The sequence below is a fragment of the Podarcis vaucheri genome, assembly GCF_965113315.1.
Source record: "Podarcis vaucheri genome assembly, chromosome: 3".
NCBI classification, from domain to species: domain Eukaryota; kingdom Metazoa; phylum Chordata; class Lepidosauria; order Squamata; family Lacertidae; genus Podarcis; species Podarcis vaucheri.
The window spans coordinates 74,842,489-74,860,146 of NC_138761.1; the positions used below are offsets into that span (position 1 = coordinate 74,842,489).

General features: G+C 40.3%; 1 protein-coding gene across 2 annotated transcripts in view; it reads left to right on the top strand.

The window, feature by feature from the left end:
* The first annotated feature begins 1,007 nt into the window (after positions 1 to 1,007).
* The window catches only part of SCML4 (Scm polycomb group protein like 4), a 71,136-nt gene continuing 54,485 nt past the window's right edge, over positions 1,008 to 17,658 (top strand). The window contains exons 1-2 of one of the 2 annotated variants that reach the window (XM_082216667.1): positions 1,008 to 1,560; positions 13,647 to 13,719. The gene's annotated coding sequence lies outside the window, so the exon portion shown is untranslated. The remainder of the gene's footprint in view (positions 1,561 to 13,646; positions 13,720 to 17,658) is intronic. The other variant, XM_082216666.1, reaches the window with a different exon arrangement.

Consider the following 17,658-nt stretch of genomic DNA (forward strand, 5'->3'; position numbering starts at 1 on the left):
AAATCCCATAGGAATGCATTGAAAATCAATTAATGCGTTCCTATGGTCAAAAAAAGTCCAAACAAAGCCAAATTTGGTACAACAACAGTTTATTAACTGCTCTTTAAAGTCACACATACTGTAAAGAGCAGTTCAAAAATTTAAGGGAAAATAAATTAACTTTATAAACAAAGAAAAAAAGTCGCGAGACGTTTTTGTCTTGCGAAGCAAGCCCATAGGGGAAATTCGTCTTGCGAGGCAAATCGCGAACGGAAAAAACTTTCGTCTAGCGAGTTTTTTGTATTGCGAGGCATTCGTCTTGCGGGGCACCACTGTATTACTGGGGACTGCCTTTTGAATTTATAACAAATCTAATGCAGCAAATTATATATAAGCCTATGTAGTGAATGATAGATGTCACACTCTTTTCTTTTTTAAAGCCACAATAAAAACTAATCTAATCACAGACATCACAGTGGTACATGGAAGGATGATTGTTGTTTAATTTTATTTGCAGGAAGTTTTCCTCAAATGCTACTGGCCTGTTCTATGCCTTGGAAGGTGAATGAAGATAAGATCTCCTCCTCACTCAGGGAGACTGTGATGAAGATGGAAAGGGGAGCAACTTCCCTGGGCTCCATCCTGCCTACCCTCGCCTGCTATTTTAACCAACTTTTGTAGATAGGGTTTTGTGCCCATCACTGTTGCATTGTACGCACCTGATACACCCTAGATCGGGAGCACAAGCATCAGTACATAAAATGGCTAGCCTGCATAAACAGTGCCATTAACTGAGGAAAACATTTGTTGCGTCAAAAGCCACAGCCGCCTGCTGTCGTTATCGCCAGTCGAACGAACGACAGATCCTTCATGTCGCTGATGTCGTATAAAGCGCAATACTGGGCCACGTTGCTGCATGACTGGGACAAAGAGATGATGATACAGTCTGGTTACTATGGCAACAAAGGAGGGATAGTTTTAAAAAAAGAGAGAGAGAGAAAGAGAGAGAGAGAAAAAGATTGAGAGAGAGAGGTTCCTAACACCCACTGTAATCATTGTCAAAGAATTCCTGTTACTGTAAGGGACATTATTTTAAAAGTACAAATGCTTTTTACCTATTTATGCAGACTTTCTATAACGTGACACATCCCTCCCTCTTTAGTTTAGCTGCAGCGAGCGGAAGAAAACACAGCACAGCACAGCATCACACACACACACACACACACACACACACACACACAGGCCTCATTTTCTGCTTGTAAAATGTGTGTGTGTGTGTTCTTTAAAAGGCAGTGGTTGGCTGGTTTTCCGGACATGATGTGGTTGAAGCTGTCATCGTAATGGAAATTCATTGCTGTAGCTATGGTAAATCGAGTTTTCTGCCTGTGCTGAATGCATTAGTCTAATGAGATGTTTGCAGCTGGAGAGCGGAGCTGCTGGAGATGTACGGTGTGCTAACGGACAGGGGGAAAATGGCTTGTGGAACGGTCTGCGTGCACGTGCTCCAAGTCCTCTACTCTCTGGGCCAAAATATCTGGTGTCTGTAAAGAAGCTGATCCATCATTAAAACATAAGCAATAGGTAAGGGGAGGGGGGTTGTTGTTGTGGTGGTTGTTTTTCCTGTGCTTTGTTGCTGCTGCTGCTGGGTCATCCCGTTATTAAAAAATCAGCTGTCATTATATCGGCATGCCATGCTATCGACTTCAATATTTCTACAGCCTTTTAATGTGATTCATACATGTATGCATATGCACATATCCTGGTGTACAATTTCAGGGAACACTCAAGCCTTAAGTTTAACCACCTTAATGCTAATTATCAGTACTGTCTTTGGAACAGTTCCGTATGGAAAGGCATCCTATTAAAGCCTTCTGCATGTTTTGTTTTTTCAGTATCAAACAAAGAGTGTGTGTGTGTGTGTGTGTGTGTGTGTGTGTGTGTGTGTGTGTGTAGTTAATTCTGTGGTTTTGATGATAAATGAATGGCTTGAAGGTTTTTCATATGTTTGTCGAAGTGGACTTTCCCCATTTCTGACAAGTAAAGGGGTGTGTGTGTGTTTTGAAAACTGCTTATACCAGAATATAAACAGTGTGGTTATAGCCTAGATTTTGCTGTTACGGCTATGAATCCCTTTAAACATTCTGTCCAAAACTGATCTATTTATACCTGAATATTTATGCTGATGTACCCTTACTGAAATTCACAGGAAGCCCTGTATATATTTTAAGCATGATGATTTTAACTTGGAGAGTGTAAAACATAGAACTTACAGAGAATACCATTTTTTTTAGCTTTGGCTGTGTTTACCTGCACTATATCATTTTACATGTTTTAAAATGTATATGGAAATGTGTATTTGATGACTATGGAGTGGAACACCCAGAAACAAAAAGAGTCTTCGTCTGAGTCAGGGGAAATGCATCTGTTGCATGAAAAAGCCTCTCCGATGCCCCTAACGTAATTACCTTCCACCTTAGACCAAGGGGATTATCAATGAGTAATTGAACAATGAGCATCTCTCAAAGTTGCTTCTCTCCCCCCACCCCACCCCCGTTTGTAAATACGAGTCGATGAATGGGCTTTCAGTGAATAGGTTCATCTCATTAAGGAGGAATAATATGGAGTTTCCTGCTCATGTGTAACATGTTCCTGAAATTCAAATTTTATTTTTAAACAAAATGCTTGCGGATTTGTGGTCAAGCAGCCTCTTGATGGGTGGATGCTTTTAAAAATAAAATTAAAATATGATATGCTCTGGGCTTCTAAGGTTGGCTCCGCAGAAAAAAAGAGGTTGGGGGGTGGGGGGAAGCAGACACAACAGGAGTGAATGAGTAGAAAATGCCGAGTGTTTGTTCTGTGCATATATAGAGCTGCAACCTGAAAATCAGAGGATTTAGCTGGACTGAATGGCTTGCAGCTTTCGCAGAGATTCAGTCATTACTGTCTTGAGTTTAGGACAAGTCTTTAGGAACAAATCTGATGCTGATGTGAATTGGTGGCTCTGATCCTGAAGCCAACAGAGCTTGAGAAGTTGGATGCAGGTTGAGTTTATGTCCAATAAATTCTGTGCTTCTGCACTGATATTACCTATCTGTGGACCAGGCAGAAAATGTTTCAGTAGCATATTCCTCCAGCAGAGGATTTGCTGACCTTTAAAATACCTGCTTTTGGCAATATTAGGTTCAATATATTTCTTGCTTATTCACTCCCATGTGTATGTTTCAAAGAATTGTCTTACGGTGGTTGTTTTCTCTATACAATTTTGTCAAGAGTGGTTAGATTTCCACTCCTGGAGAAAAAGCATGAGTCTATGTCCTGGGCTTGATCAAAAATTCCTGGGCTAGATCAAAAATTTGAGTCTAATCTCTTGTCGGAATCAATCCTGACACACAGGCTTGTACAAATGTGGCAGCTGGATAGATTTGATATCTGCGTCTTCAGAGACCTGTTTGAAGCATTTGTAACCAGAATGCTTTGTAATACACAGGTGAATGCCATGGGGAACGGAATTAATACTACAAGCTGATCTGTGAGTTTGAACAGCCTTCAGCAACAGTTTATACTGTGAATGAACAAAAGGTGACCACACAACCAATAAGTGATATCCCACCCCCTCAGGCACTTACCAAGACAGCTTAACTGATACCTCTACCTGGGGATTGTCCCCAGTTAATTTTGACCCTTACTCCTTCTTTACTGTCCCCAAATAGAGAACAGTTATTTGAAAGTGGCATAGCATCCTTTCTGCTTTCATACAAATTCCCCTCCCTTTGCAACCCTAGCAATGATACTATTTTGAGCTGGCATAAGGAAACTACAGACAGTGACACCCCACCCTTTTGCTTGCCTGCAGCCTGCATTGTTCAGTTACATTTTTCACTATCCACTCAAAGTTTTGGATCCAGTACCGTACTAGAAAGACGCTATGAGGATATAAAACCTGCATATCTCTCTCTCTCTCTCTCTCTCTCTCTCTCTCTCTCTCTCTCTCTCCCCCCTGCATATTTTCAACTACGCAGGACTCATTTTGCTTATCCATAAATTAATATCAGGTTGCATTGGTAAAACCATAAAATGGTAGTAAAGTCCCCCCCCATCCAATGTAGATTTAGAGGGGGTTAGACCTACACATGGAGCATAGGTCTATTAACAGCAGTTAGCGATGATAGCTCAATGAAACCTCCATGTTTGGATGCAGTAGCTCTGATTATTAGTATTAGATTCTAGAGACAAGATAGGATTGTTGCCTTCACATCTTAGCACCTGCTTGGCCACTGCAGGGTGGAAGATGGTGATGGTGGAAGATGATTTTTGGACTGATCTAGCAGGAGTTTTCTTATGTTTGCATGTCCCTTCTTTTGTCTTATGAAATTGGGATTTTTGTTTTATTTTGTTGACTTGGAGTGCTTAAGGCAATTGGAAGATCAAGATTACAACAGGAATAGACCCATGACAACATGCCATGGTGTTTAAATATTTCAGGATTTTTATGTTTGTTTTTGTTTTTTTAAAAATATATATAAAACAGAGAACAGAACCTGCAAGCTTGAGCCCACATTTAAAATGCTTGTATCTTTTAGGCTAATGGTAAGAACAATTGTCACATAGTGGCTAAGAGACATGGACTGTATACATAGTATATTCTTAAAGCACATTTGAAACACATTCTTTGCCTAAAAAAACCTCTGGGCACTGTAGTTTGTTAAGGGTTGCTGTGAACTGTAACTCTGTGAGGGCTAAACTACAGTGCCCAGAATTCTACAGTGCCCAGAGAGCCAGTTTGGTGTAGTGGTTAAGAGCGGTGGACTCGTAATCTGGTGAACCGGGTTCGCGTCTCCGCTCCTCCACATGCAGCTGCTGGGTGACCTTGGGCCAGTCACACTTCTTTGAAGTCTCTCAGCCCCACTCACCTCACAGAGTGTTTGTTGTGGGGGAGGAAGGGAAAGGAGAATGCTAGCCGCTTTGAGACTCCTGAAGGGGAGTGAAAGGCGGGATATCAAATCCAAACTCTTCTTCTTCTTCTTCTCTTCTTTGAGGGAAGGAACATGGTTTGAATGTGCTTTAAAGGTAAAGAATGTACACAATGTAGTCAAATATCATGTTTGCTATCAATTAAGGAATCTTTGGCAAGCCACTCCTCAGTCTGCTCTGCCCTCCTTCCAAATATGTAGTTTGTGGGGATAATAATACTGCTGTGACTCACAAAGAGGGTATAAGGATTGCTGAGAGAATGTTCCGGTTTTATTTTTTTTAAGTTATTTTTCATTTTGTTATTTATAGCAGTTTTCCTCAAAGACAAGAAATATATACCTAACAGGAATCTGAATAAAATCCTCAGTATCTAAGAGTCACACTAAGCATTCTCTCCATTATACTAGCAACGATGGCTGATATCCAACTTAGTCATATTCAGAGTACATTTGTTCAAATCAATGAACTTAAGTCATTTAACTCCATTGATTTCGGTGGATCTACCCTATGACTACTGTTGGATATCACCCAATATCTGATTTATACAGTCACACAGATGTGTACTGGAAAACTATAGTGTTGTGCAATTCAGTCTAATATCTCAAAGCTTTACTCTTCCTTCCTTAACATGTATATGGTGCATAGAATGTCTTCTGCATCACTTAGTTACAGCTTAAGAGATAGAAAGGACCGCTCTGTAGGCTGAGTGGTGAAATGCTAAATTTGGGTTGAGTTGCAATATAAAGCAGTCTCAGCAGCTCACACCAGGCTTCAATGAGCTTCTCAGTCTTCATTCTTGAGCAGCTAATTTTGCCAAGATGAAGTAGCCTTGAAACAGGGCTACTTGAAAGGTGCAGAGTAAATTTGCATAGCAGTAGGTTTCAGAGATCAGAAGCCCCTGGGCCAGGAGGAATACCTCACAAACCCAGAGAGGCACCAGGGACGTTAGGCCTTGGAAGCCAGCCCTCTGGAGAGGGGTGGTGGTGGTTTATGTCTGCTACTCCACTCCTTTCTCAGAGTGGCTGTCCAGAAAAAATCTAGTTGCTGACCTGATACCTGCTGAACTGATGTTTAGTATAATTTAGTGACCAGAAGGGATATGTAGCCAAACATTCATATGTGTCTCAGCAGAACAGAACAACTAGTGTGTATATAGTTACAGATAGGTAGCCGTGTTGGTCTGCCATAGTCAAAATAAAAAAATTCCTTCCAGTAGCACCTTAAAGACCAACTAAGTTAGTTCTTGGTATGAGAACTACATACTTGGTATGTATCTGAAGAAGTGTGCATGCATACGAAAACTCATACCAAGAACTAACTTAGTTGGTCTTTAAGGTGCTACTGGAAGGATTTTTTTTAGTGTGTATATATGTATAGAAATATAGGTGTATTCCTGTTAAACGGGTCTTCTAAAAATTCTGTTATTCATTTAGCAATATCTCCTCTTTATGCTCCAAAAGATGGGAATGAAGAGAAAATATCTATTTACTTCCTTGCCCAAATGGCACGAATGTTTGAAATAAGTTGTTGTTAATATAGAGGTGTATTAATATGCTGATAAGTGAAACAGTGATTTGTTCACCTCCCCATTTAAAACACATTTTAAAACAGATTTTTCTGTGTATGTAGAAAATACTCTGAAGATACAAATATATTGGTCATCCAGAATGAGATGCTTTGGTGTGTAATTTTGTGAGAATACAGAACCGTACAGGGGAAATAAATAGGATAAATGTGCATGCGGATCAATTAAACCCTTACAGATTTCAGTAAATTAAGACTTAATTAAGGGTATGTGAGTATGAACTTTTAGTTTTTCACCCCAGTTTTGCTGTTTGTGAAGCAACTGCTGATATAGGTAACTCCCCCCCCCCTGCTTTTTTGTAGGCAGGTGGATAAGATTGTATTTGGACAATGAGAATGAGTCAAAAGGTTGCTAAACAAAGGTGAGAGAATCATCCTTTCAAATTCCAAATTTGAAGGGGAACTTAAGATTTAAAATCATAGCAAGGCACCTCCTATAGAACTTAAGAGATAATTCTTAGTATATAGAATATGGTATACATATGCATGGTATACTAGGATTGGATTTCTCTATTAAATCCCATAGCTTCTTATAAAATATATAAGACGGTGCCATTTCCCAGCACCATCTGTGGGAATTTCCCTGAGGAGAAATGCTATTTGAGAGAGAAATAGTCAAGTCTATAGCAGTGTGCTACAAGTGGACTTTGAGTATTGGAAAATGCTAATGTTGTGAGGAATCTTCTAATCACAGGTATCGCCTAGGTAACCAGAGATTGTGAAGGAACTTTAAAAAGATTAGCTATTGCTACATTCATTGTTTCGTGAAAGATGATTGACAGATCTTTATTACAGGAAAAGCATACAGGATATGCATCAAGCTTCTGTGACTGTACTGTACTAGTAACAGAATGCAAGTCATCACATTATCTCCAGGTCTGTAATTAATTTTCTGATTTTTTAAAAATAGTTTCTATGCACAATTTGCATCTGAAGCATCAGAAGATGGCTGCCTATTAGTGGCTTCTAGTGCACTTGTGGGGTGTGGAACTAGAATCTTCTGCTGTCTATTTGATGGACATGCTCAGATCTATCTATGGCATATCCTGGAAGAAGGCTGGGGTGCACAGCCAGATGGGCAGGGTATAAATATAAATATAATAATAATAATAATAATAATAATAATAATAATAATAATAATAATGGCATGGGTGTTTAAGCTGGACCCTGAGCAGAGGCATTCCACACTACCATGTTTTGCTGCAGAGGCAACTTGACTAAGGGCTTATCCACCAATTCCTCTCGTCCCACGGTTTCCCCTCAGGAAAAACTGCTCTTTAGCACTCAATCGAAGCAAACGGAAATTTGGGGGTGCTCTAGATTGAGGTCTGCTCTGATTTAGCACCAAAGAGTGGGTTTTTCCTGGGAAATGAATGGGACAAGGTGAAAACCACTGAGCTCCACGTTTTCTAGGCATGGGACAAGCAGAAGTTTGGATGAGCCCTGAGATTATAGAGCAGTGTTTTGAAACCTCAGGAGCTGGGCGGGGATGTTGTCCAGCCCAGTGAAGAGAGATTTGTAGACTACAAGTGACTCTATGATCTGAAAATGGCACAGCTTATAACTGCTTACACACAGAGAGAAAAATATGTTCATAAGAGACTATCATGGGGAAAAAAATCTATTTATCCTTAATGTTGCTGCAGCTGTGCACTTTGCCTTTGCAACAGAGAAATATTTTGCATATATCTTATCTCCTGATTCCATTTGGTAGCCTCCATCTATTTTCCCTATCAATGACGATGAGAGATGTGCCTAGTAGCTCTCTCATGGCTCAGTAAATACTTGAATTTATTTGCATATTAAGTTAGCGGCATAGCTAAGTGTAGCATTACAAAATACTTCACAATGGGCCTAGTTCATCAGTAACGTGCCTAGTATTGATATTTTCAAGGCCCCTTAACACTAACAGAAAATAACTGCATGAATTTGGGAAGCTGGGCCATCATGGAGGCAAATATTTGTTTTATTGAGTCTCTGATTCAAGGGCTTCTGAAGTCAAATGCCATTCTTTCAGCCAGTCAATTAACTCTTGAAATTAAATAATACATTTTCTCCTTTCTTGCTTTCAACTGAAACCTTCTCCTAAAAAATGGTGAAATCATTTCATTGTTTGGCATAATCATCCTTTAATGTAAGGAAAGAGCACTTGCCACAATCCTGACACTCCCATCTGAATATGTAAGTCTATGCACCAGAAATATAGCTGTGCGCAGAGAGGCAGAAGTGCAGGAAGCAGACTAGAACCATGTACAAGATCAACGAGGCCAAAACTTCATTGGGTACAGGATCATTGAGGTTTGATCTTGCATAAAGGCAAGGATCCTCTCTTGCTTCTAGGCTAAGGTTACCAGATTTCCCCGTTTCCCAGGGACAGTCCCCGGATTTACAAATCAGTCCTCTGACAAAATCCATCTATTTAGTAGGAAGTTCAAAAGTGTCCCTGGATTCATTGAAAAAAATCTGGTAACCTTATTCTAGGCAGCCCACATCCTGCACTGGGATTCCACCCAGTCTGCCTGCTGGGCAACCAGTAGGAATTGCCAGGGGGAGGTTCACACCCAGGTGCATGCTAACAAACAAATTAAAACACGCACCAACATTCTACGTGTTTCAGCAGGCTTTTTAAAAGGGGTTTTTAGCAGGCTCTGAGAAGAGTACAGCAAAAGCACCTGAGTAAGGAGTAAGGTGATCTATCTAACAGGTACTGGTCTCAAGTTGTTGAAGGCTTTATATACTAGTAGCAGCACCTTGAACTTGGTCCAGTAGCAAATCGGCAACCAGGGCAGCTTCCAGATCAAGCACAAGGGAAGTCTCACAAAGAGCACATTGCAGTAATCCAGTCTTGGTACTTTATGTCATTATTTTACCCTATTAGGGTGATGTAAACACAATATAAAAAAACAGATCACTGCATACCCTTTAGCTGTGGGATAAGTATGGTTCCTCATGGCTTTGCAGTGACAAACATTCATTATCATGCTTCAGATGAACTGTCCACCTTCTTAAAATGTTAAACCACTGCTGAAATATTCATATTTTATCTGTTCATCCATTGCCTTATTAATTTTTTAAAAGGAAACTTTTTTTTTTTAAAAAAATAATAGAGCAGTTTTTTGTTATGACACATGAATGCAGCCAATTGGAATCCTACACAGTTACTGATTCTCACTTGCAAAGCTGATACTCCCTGCAAAAGTTCAACCCTAGAGAAGAAAAGTACATTTGGACTGAATATAGTGCTTTAAACTCAGTACCATTCCCCTTTAAAAATGTTACACATGTATTCTCCTTCCTGTACAAAATGCCAGTTTTACAATTTGTGGGATTGCAGTAATTTTATGATGTCTGCACAATATTGACTCCCTCCCCTAGTTTGTGTTTACTTCATGAGTCCTGGCTTCATTTTAGGGTAAAAATGAATGTGGTGCCTCTTAAATTCTGCTTAAGTTCACTGTCTGCTGTCTGCTTTTCAAATAAGTGGAAAGGAAGTCACGGGAGTCCTGTGAGAGGACTACTTTGTAATGCAATTTTTAAAATGGTGCATTGTAATGCAAATTAAATTTGATTTCTCGCAACTTTCAGTGTGATCGCAAGAACCATTGTGTGGTCCCTTCTAGTCAGAAATGCTTCATGAATCAGCCAGTTGATGGATGTGCAAAAAGTTGGTTTGTCAATCCAAGCTTCCATGCTGCGTTCAGAGACCCTTCCCCTCTCATAAAGGCAATTGCAAATGGTTGTTTCAGGAGAATTCTCATGCTCGATAGGGTTTGTCATGTGTTTGTAGCAAGTGGCTTTGGTGTTTACCTTATTTGTTTTCCCCTTTGGCAGTAAGTTTGATTGCATCTGAGTTAACCCAATGTCTTTTCAAAGTGACAGGAATGTATTAATTGCCACGCTACTCTTTTGAGGTAAAACCAAACCTCAGCACTATCCCCTGAACGGCAGGGCTGTGTTGTGTAATAGCCAAAACCTTGGACATGTAATGAAGCAATGGGTAAGGATGCTAACCTTAAGGCTGCTTCTGCGTTGCTCTGTGACTTTGAAAACGTCCTTGAGAATGCTGTGCGCCACTTTCTTGCACTGCTATGCCAAACAAGCTTAAATAGCCTTTGAACAGCTCGCTGTGTATAGTGAAAATTTTACCCTTCATTTTAACTCATTTACAAGTCCACTGAATTGAACTGGTGCTCCTTCCTAAGGCTACAGTCCTATGCACAATTGGAAGAAAGAACCACTGACATCTGTAGGACTTACAGCTCAGTCCTATGCCTGTTCAATAACTGGGTGTCAGCTATACTGGAGAGAAAATGTTTTGCAGAGAGATTTTGCTCTGGTTATTGAATTCAGAGTTTGAGTGTGACCCTACAGGATGATATAAAGGAAAACTGGGTGTCCCTTAGTATTTTTTTTTGGGGGGGTCTGTTTTGGAGTGCATGGCTGGCACAATGAAAGAACCACATTTCCAAAATTCCAGCGGTCTCTGTATAATCAAAGCCGTGGAGTTTCTCACAGGTTTACATCTAGTTCAACATTTCCCTCATTGGGCTTGGTCTTTTTTAAAAATTCAATTTCCATAGGAAATGCTTCCTAGACATCAATGACAGGAGGATCAGAGATCTTCGAACATATTCCCAAGAGGACACTGCTATTAAAGCAAATTGTCTACATTTCAAACTCCCGCTGATTCCTGAGAGTTTGCTCTCCTTTTTATTGTCCACCTACATTAGCAAAAATAGCATTTCAAAAGGCATCATTTTCTTTAGCAGCGCAGCTAGTATTGGTGGATAATTGGTTTCTTCACATTGGTGTGTTTCAACATGGATCTCTTGTAGGCATAGAAGGTTTAAAAATAGATTACAGACAGGTAAGTTAATGCCTTATTGTGTTAAGGATAATGAAAGACATACTGCTTCTCTTCTGCTATGTTTTTATGAAATTTGGGGCTTAGCTTTCCCCTTACAGTGGTGAAGGGAACTATGCCATTTCAGGCTGCAGGTGGTGTGTGTCTCTCTGTGTGTATATGTGAAACTTTTGAATGTTCCCACCTGTGACACCCCCCCCAAAAAAAAACTCCTTACAGGTAAATTTTAGGTCATCAGGAAGAATTGTTCCAGTATAATTACTGTACTCCCTTCTCTGCTCTCTTTCTATTTTCTTTCTTTTTGCCAAGGAAACTTTTTTTTAAAATAAAAATGTGATTGTTCACTTACAACCTGAGGTAAGACTATTCAACCTATCACTTCATACTCATCTAATTCTGCTCCATATATAGACCAGACCAGTCAAATAAGTCGCTGCTACTTACCAGGAGGCAGAGAGGGATGGGCAAGGCAGAGGCAAAGTTGGCTCTTGAACTGGAATTAAATGAGGAGAATATTACCTCATGTAAGCATACACTGGACCGCAGCCTTAAACATTGTTCCTCAAAGTCAGTCTTCCTATTCCCTGCGGCTTCTTCTCAGGTAATTTATCTTCTAGGCACCTTGTCCATTGAGTAGCTATACTGAACATGTGCAGTAAACTGGTTCTCAGCTGGGATCCAATTCATGCATGGCACAAGTGGCTTAATTTAAATGAAGCTAGCCCAGTTTCCACCATCTGAGAAAGACCTGCTAGAGAGCAGTTCCTTTTCTGTTCCCCCCCAGAAGGCTTAGGATGAAGTTGTGCTTGCAGTGTGCAAGCAGCTGGACACGGAATTAGTGTCAACAGGGTTTTTAACAGGTGTTTTTATTATTATTGACACGAATAGTACAGACAGCAACATTTGTGCAAAGGCAGGTATTCAGAGTGCCTATATTAAATTTGCCTTCTGTGGGTGCCATACATGATTCCTCGTTAGCCAAAGCTGCTCAACTTAAAGACTATTGCAAAATGGGAGGGGTGGGGATATAGAACTCTGTAGCTTTAGCCAGTAATTTATACATAGTTAGAAGAGTCATACGGAGCCAACAAGCTGTATGGAGCCAGCAAGAAGACTAAATTATTTGTCACTGCTAAAAAGCACGTCCGTTCAGCAGTGCTTCAATTAACATCAGTATGTCAGGCCTTTAATCCTTGTTTCATTTTTAAAAGACTCTACTTATTTGCCAGAGCATTCGGAAAAGATAATTCACATTTGTTATCCTCTCACATTTATTATTGCAAAGGGAGGAGATTTTCTCATTCTTAACTGGGCAAACATGTCTATTTTGGTTTTTCTCTGTTTCTTATTTTTCCAGTCTTATGCTTGGTTCTTCATATTTCCACATCAATTCAGGATTTTAAAAAAAGTCCTCATGAAACTTCAATGTTTTAGTGCAAATCTCTCCTAATGGATGCATTTTTGCAAAAGCAATTTCCCCTAATATAATGTATTTTTGTATGTTGTTTTCACCAATATATTCCTTTATATGCACAGTTTATCCTATTAAATGCATTTCTGTACACATTTGGCTGGAGAACTGCACTCCAAGATTTGGGAAAGTGCAAATTTCAAATTACGGCTATGCTTCATGGATAGTCTGGAAAGTGTGAATCAGATAAGATCACCTTTAAGTGTAAACTGACTTGGATTTCTCTCACATCCCTAACCTTAACTAGTAAAACAATTGCCAAAAAATCCATGCGGTTCACTCACCCCAGCTTCTCTCATCTCTGCCCATCTTTTCCATGCAACATGGATTCTTATTTGACTATTAGCTTTGGTAACTTAATTCTGAAATCCAGTGCTATTCTCTTTATGCCTCTTTCATCATTCATCAGCCAGCTTCCAAAGGGCATAGAAATATGTTTCTCTTATGTTAAGGAACAGACAAGCTGAAATAGAAATGCTGTTTATTATTCTACTTTATTTGGTATAAATAGTGCTAGGAGGTATATGAGACTAATAGTTTTTTTATTAAAAAAATAATACACTGGTAATTAAAACAAAAACAAATCAAACCATTTTGCATAATTCATCATTAGTCTAATAAGTTAGAAAGAGAGAGAGAGAGAGAGAGAGAGAGAGAGAGAGAGAGAGAGAGTTTCCAGTTTGCAAGATTTTGATGTTCTGAAGTGCAAGATTCTCAGGGAATCTATACTTCCTGCATCAAATGCGCATTGTGCTGTCCTCTTATTTGTTTCAACAGCAGCAGATTTGCTGGCCTGCTGAACAAAGCACTCCTGCCTGTTGGATACTGAAGGCGCTGTGCTCTTATGAAGGTAAGAACCCAGTTTGCCCTTACAGTGAACCAGTAAGCAGTGTAATAAATGTCACATCACACAGATGTTTCATCAAGTGCTCAGTAGGTAACATCTACTGGAGATGTCCTCATCACATCTGGTTGTGAACAACTCAGCAAATAATTGCCATTTCAGCAGCCATTGTTTTCATCAGCATTTTCCTGTGTAGCAAGAATGCCAGCACAGAACTTTTAGACTTTCAAAGTGAAAGTTAGCTTTGGTTCTTGAAAAGCATGAATGAATTCTAATAAGGCTTATCAACAACTATTCTGTGCCATCAGTAAATTATGAAACAGGCTGCACTACAACGTTGGTCACAGTAGAAGTGGTCAAATACTAACAGCTGACCCACTGAAATACCATGGGCCTGACAGACATTTCTGCAAATGTAGAAATGACTATTGGTACACTGTCATTCAGACATAATAAAACAGTGTGTGTTCCTGACAGAACTAATTGAGGCAGTCAAATAAATATCCTTTTTAAATATTTAATTTTGTAACAAGCTTGAATGGAAAACCAAAACCGCACGCAGTGAAAAGTCATGCTTCCCTGATTAAGGTATCTGTTTCTTTCTGAATGAACATTGAATCTAATCTAGCCCATCTTCCATCTTTTCCTTTTGAACTACACCCAGGTTTTCCTATTGAAACACCAGAGTCAATATGTTTAGGAAAGGACTATGGCTCAGTGGTAGGTAAGATATTTTTCACGCAGAAGGAGTCTCCAAGTTGACAAGCCACACCTGATGAACTTCACTCTCTATCATCATCATTGTCATCGTCATGTGCCATTTTTATCTTTCTTTCAGCCAAAAAAAGGGGGGTTACCAGAGTAGCTTACAAATGCAGACAGAAGATCAGGGGTGCCAACTTGAATAAAATATTGGGAGGGGGGCAGGTAAGCTCCACCCTGCATAACTGATCACAAGACGTGGGGCACACACACCATTTGAATGGCAATGCCCATCAACTTGGGGCGGGGGCAGCCCCCTCAAATATTTTAAGGGCCCCCTAGGAGATGGCTCCTATGCAGAAGGTGGTCCCTGACATGTGGCTAAAAGACAAGACACAAAAAATGAGGATGGGAGGGAGGAAGAGAAAAGCAAACTCAAGTACCACAGAGATCTTGTAGTGAACAGCAGGAGAAGACAAATTTGGAGATGAGCCAAAAGTTACTGGTCTGGTGGAGGAGCCCTGTGTTCCTTTGGACCTGGACTCCCTATCTCCAGGTCAGGCTAAGAAAGACCCCTGTCTGAAACCCTGAGAAATTACTGCCTGTCAGTTTAGATAGCATTGAGCTAGAGGGATCAAAGATATCAGGAAAGCACAGTTTCTATGTTCTTCCTAAAATCATAATTGTTTTCGTAAGATTCTTAGCCAGTAATTTGCCAAAGTGTAAGCATTTAATTCTATATGAGTTCATTTTTAGCATGAGAATATCTCAGGCTTTTAAATATGGGCCTCTATTCTACATGGGATTGTAATAAATCTACCTTGAAAAAGGTAGGGTTCACCCGCTGGTTTATGCCAGCTGAGACAGACACAACTGTGCTTTTCAAGAATAATGCAGGTAAATGAGGACTCTGAGTGGTTCCTCCTGACACCTCACTTCCTGTTGCACCCTTTCTCTTTTCAGAACAGTGGAGCATTGTAAGACCATGTTAGCTGAATTGTAGGGTGAAGGAAAGAAGGAGGGCAGGAGCCATTTCCCAAAGGTTGCATTCAGATTTTTCAGGTTTTAGATTAAGGCAAATCTTTGTTTCAGGCATGCTCTAAGAAGCCCTTCCTTCATCCTTGCCATCATTCAGTATTGCAGCTTGTAATCCCCGCCTCCCCAGTATGTTCCTGAATGATGCTAAGATGTAGGGGTCAGGTGGCAAGTTACATACCATGGGCAAGGGTTGTGCTGCAGCTGCAGAGGTCAGTTATGGACTAAGCAGTTACACAATGGGATATGTCTTAATTCAGCGTGATGGCTGCCTTCTGACTAAAATGACCTATCCCAGTGATGTTAATGGAGCCATTCACCTGAATAAAAGTATACTGAATATGACTGAAGGTTTCGAAGTGGGGTTTTTTTTTTTTTTAAATGCAGGACTCATTGAATTACATTATTCGCTGTGGAATGCCCACATATCCAATGAACATAAAGATCTTCAAGTAATGTTTTTCCAGTCAGGGAAGGTGTGCAAGGGAGAGCAAAAACCCACAAGCTGAGGGAGAGTAATATACCGGTACCTGCAAATAACCAAGGGTTATTTGCAGGTATATTACTGCAATGGTTTGATGGTTGGACGGTGTTCTCGAAGCTACAAACATGAGTCTGACCAAACTGCGGGAGGCAGTGGAAGACAGAAGTGCCTGGTGGGCTATGGTCCATGGGGTCACGAAGAGTCGGACACGTCTAAACGACTAAACAACAACAACCAAGGGTTAGGGTTTCCTCAGGTGTGCATCACACATTCATAACCTCTGCTTTCTGAAACCAAGGAGCAGCGTCACACACTCCTTGCTATTATGGACTCTGTTAGCTTATGTAAACAGGAGGGTACATATAGAATCTGGGAGAGAAGTGGAGCAGGGGGAATATAGGCTTTTGATGGGCTGGGAAGAAGTGGCTCTGATGTATAAGGCAAGGCCAGGTATAACTCATGAGGTTTCTAGGCTACATGTGAATGGGTGGATGAAGAAAATTCTAACATGTTTGTGAAAGCAGTTGTAAAACCAAACGATTTCCCCCGTCAAAACTTGTGTTGCTTTAAAGGCAGAAAGCCCATCTTCATCTGCCCATTATAAACAGTACATATAGGAAGCATATTTCTTACCCAGCAAACCAGGAGAAATAAAATCTAGGCTGGAATAGGACCTGAAACAGATGGCCGAAGGCACAGCCTGTCTGAAAAAGGACCAAATTGGAGTGGAATTGTGCATCTTCCTTTCCATGGCAAACATTAATTCCCAGTGCAGTTATGCACCATTCCACAAGTCCATAAACATTTTCTCATTACATTATTCTGTAACTGCTAATGCACTTGTGGCTTCTCATCTGCCTCACTTTCATGATCTGTGCTTGTGCTAGGTCAGCCCATAACACACTGCCCTTGGCTTTACTGACACTAATTAAATGGTCTTTCTTCTTCCTTCTGTGATAGGTGCCTATATAGAGAGATATATATATACAGTCTTAACCAGTGCTTTTTTCTAAAAAAAAACTTAGGCCAAACTTAGATTCACAAAATGTTTAGGGGTATGCGTACCCCTGCGTCCCCCCCAAAAAGCACTGGTCTTAACCAAAGTGCCAGTTCACAGGTAGGGACAGTGTCCAAAAAATTGAGGGAATGTTCTCTTGGCATACATAGAAAGGCATAAGGATAGGGAGGGAGTTTTTGGCACATAGAGAAAAGCATAAGGAAAGAAAGCGGATTTTTTGCGCTGATAGTTTGGGTGACTATTTTGCATTTTTCTTACTTAAAACTTCCAGCACCTCCCTCAGATTCTTTGATATATTTTATGAAAGTGCAGGTTATAAATAAAATACTAGACTCTGGATGCCTGGAGTTCACAACTGGAGGGGTGGGGTGGCAGCCGTGCAGCCTTTTGCCTCCTATGGCAAAATTTGTAGATAGAATAGTTGGAATAGTTGCATAGTTGGAAGGGATGCCAAGGGCCATCTAGTCCAACCCCCTGCAATGCAGGGATCTCAGCAAAAGCATCTGTGACAGATGGCCATCCAAATGTGGAAGTGTTACTTTAAAAGCAGATGCAGCACTGGACGTGCATCCAATAAGAAGTCACGTGGGAAGAAGTCACATGAGCAACATCATGGGAGGAGTGTTTCTAGGACCAAGGTGGAACTGTGATGCTCCCTTGTTGTTTTTGTTATCAAATGCTGCATGTTGTTTAAGTGATCTTGTTA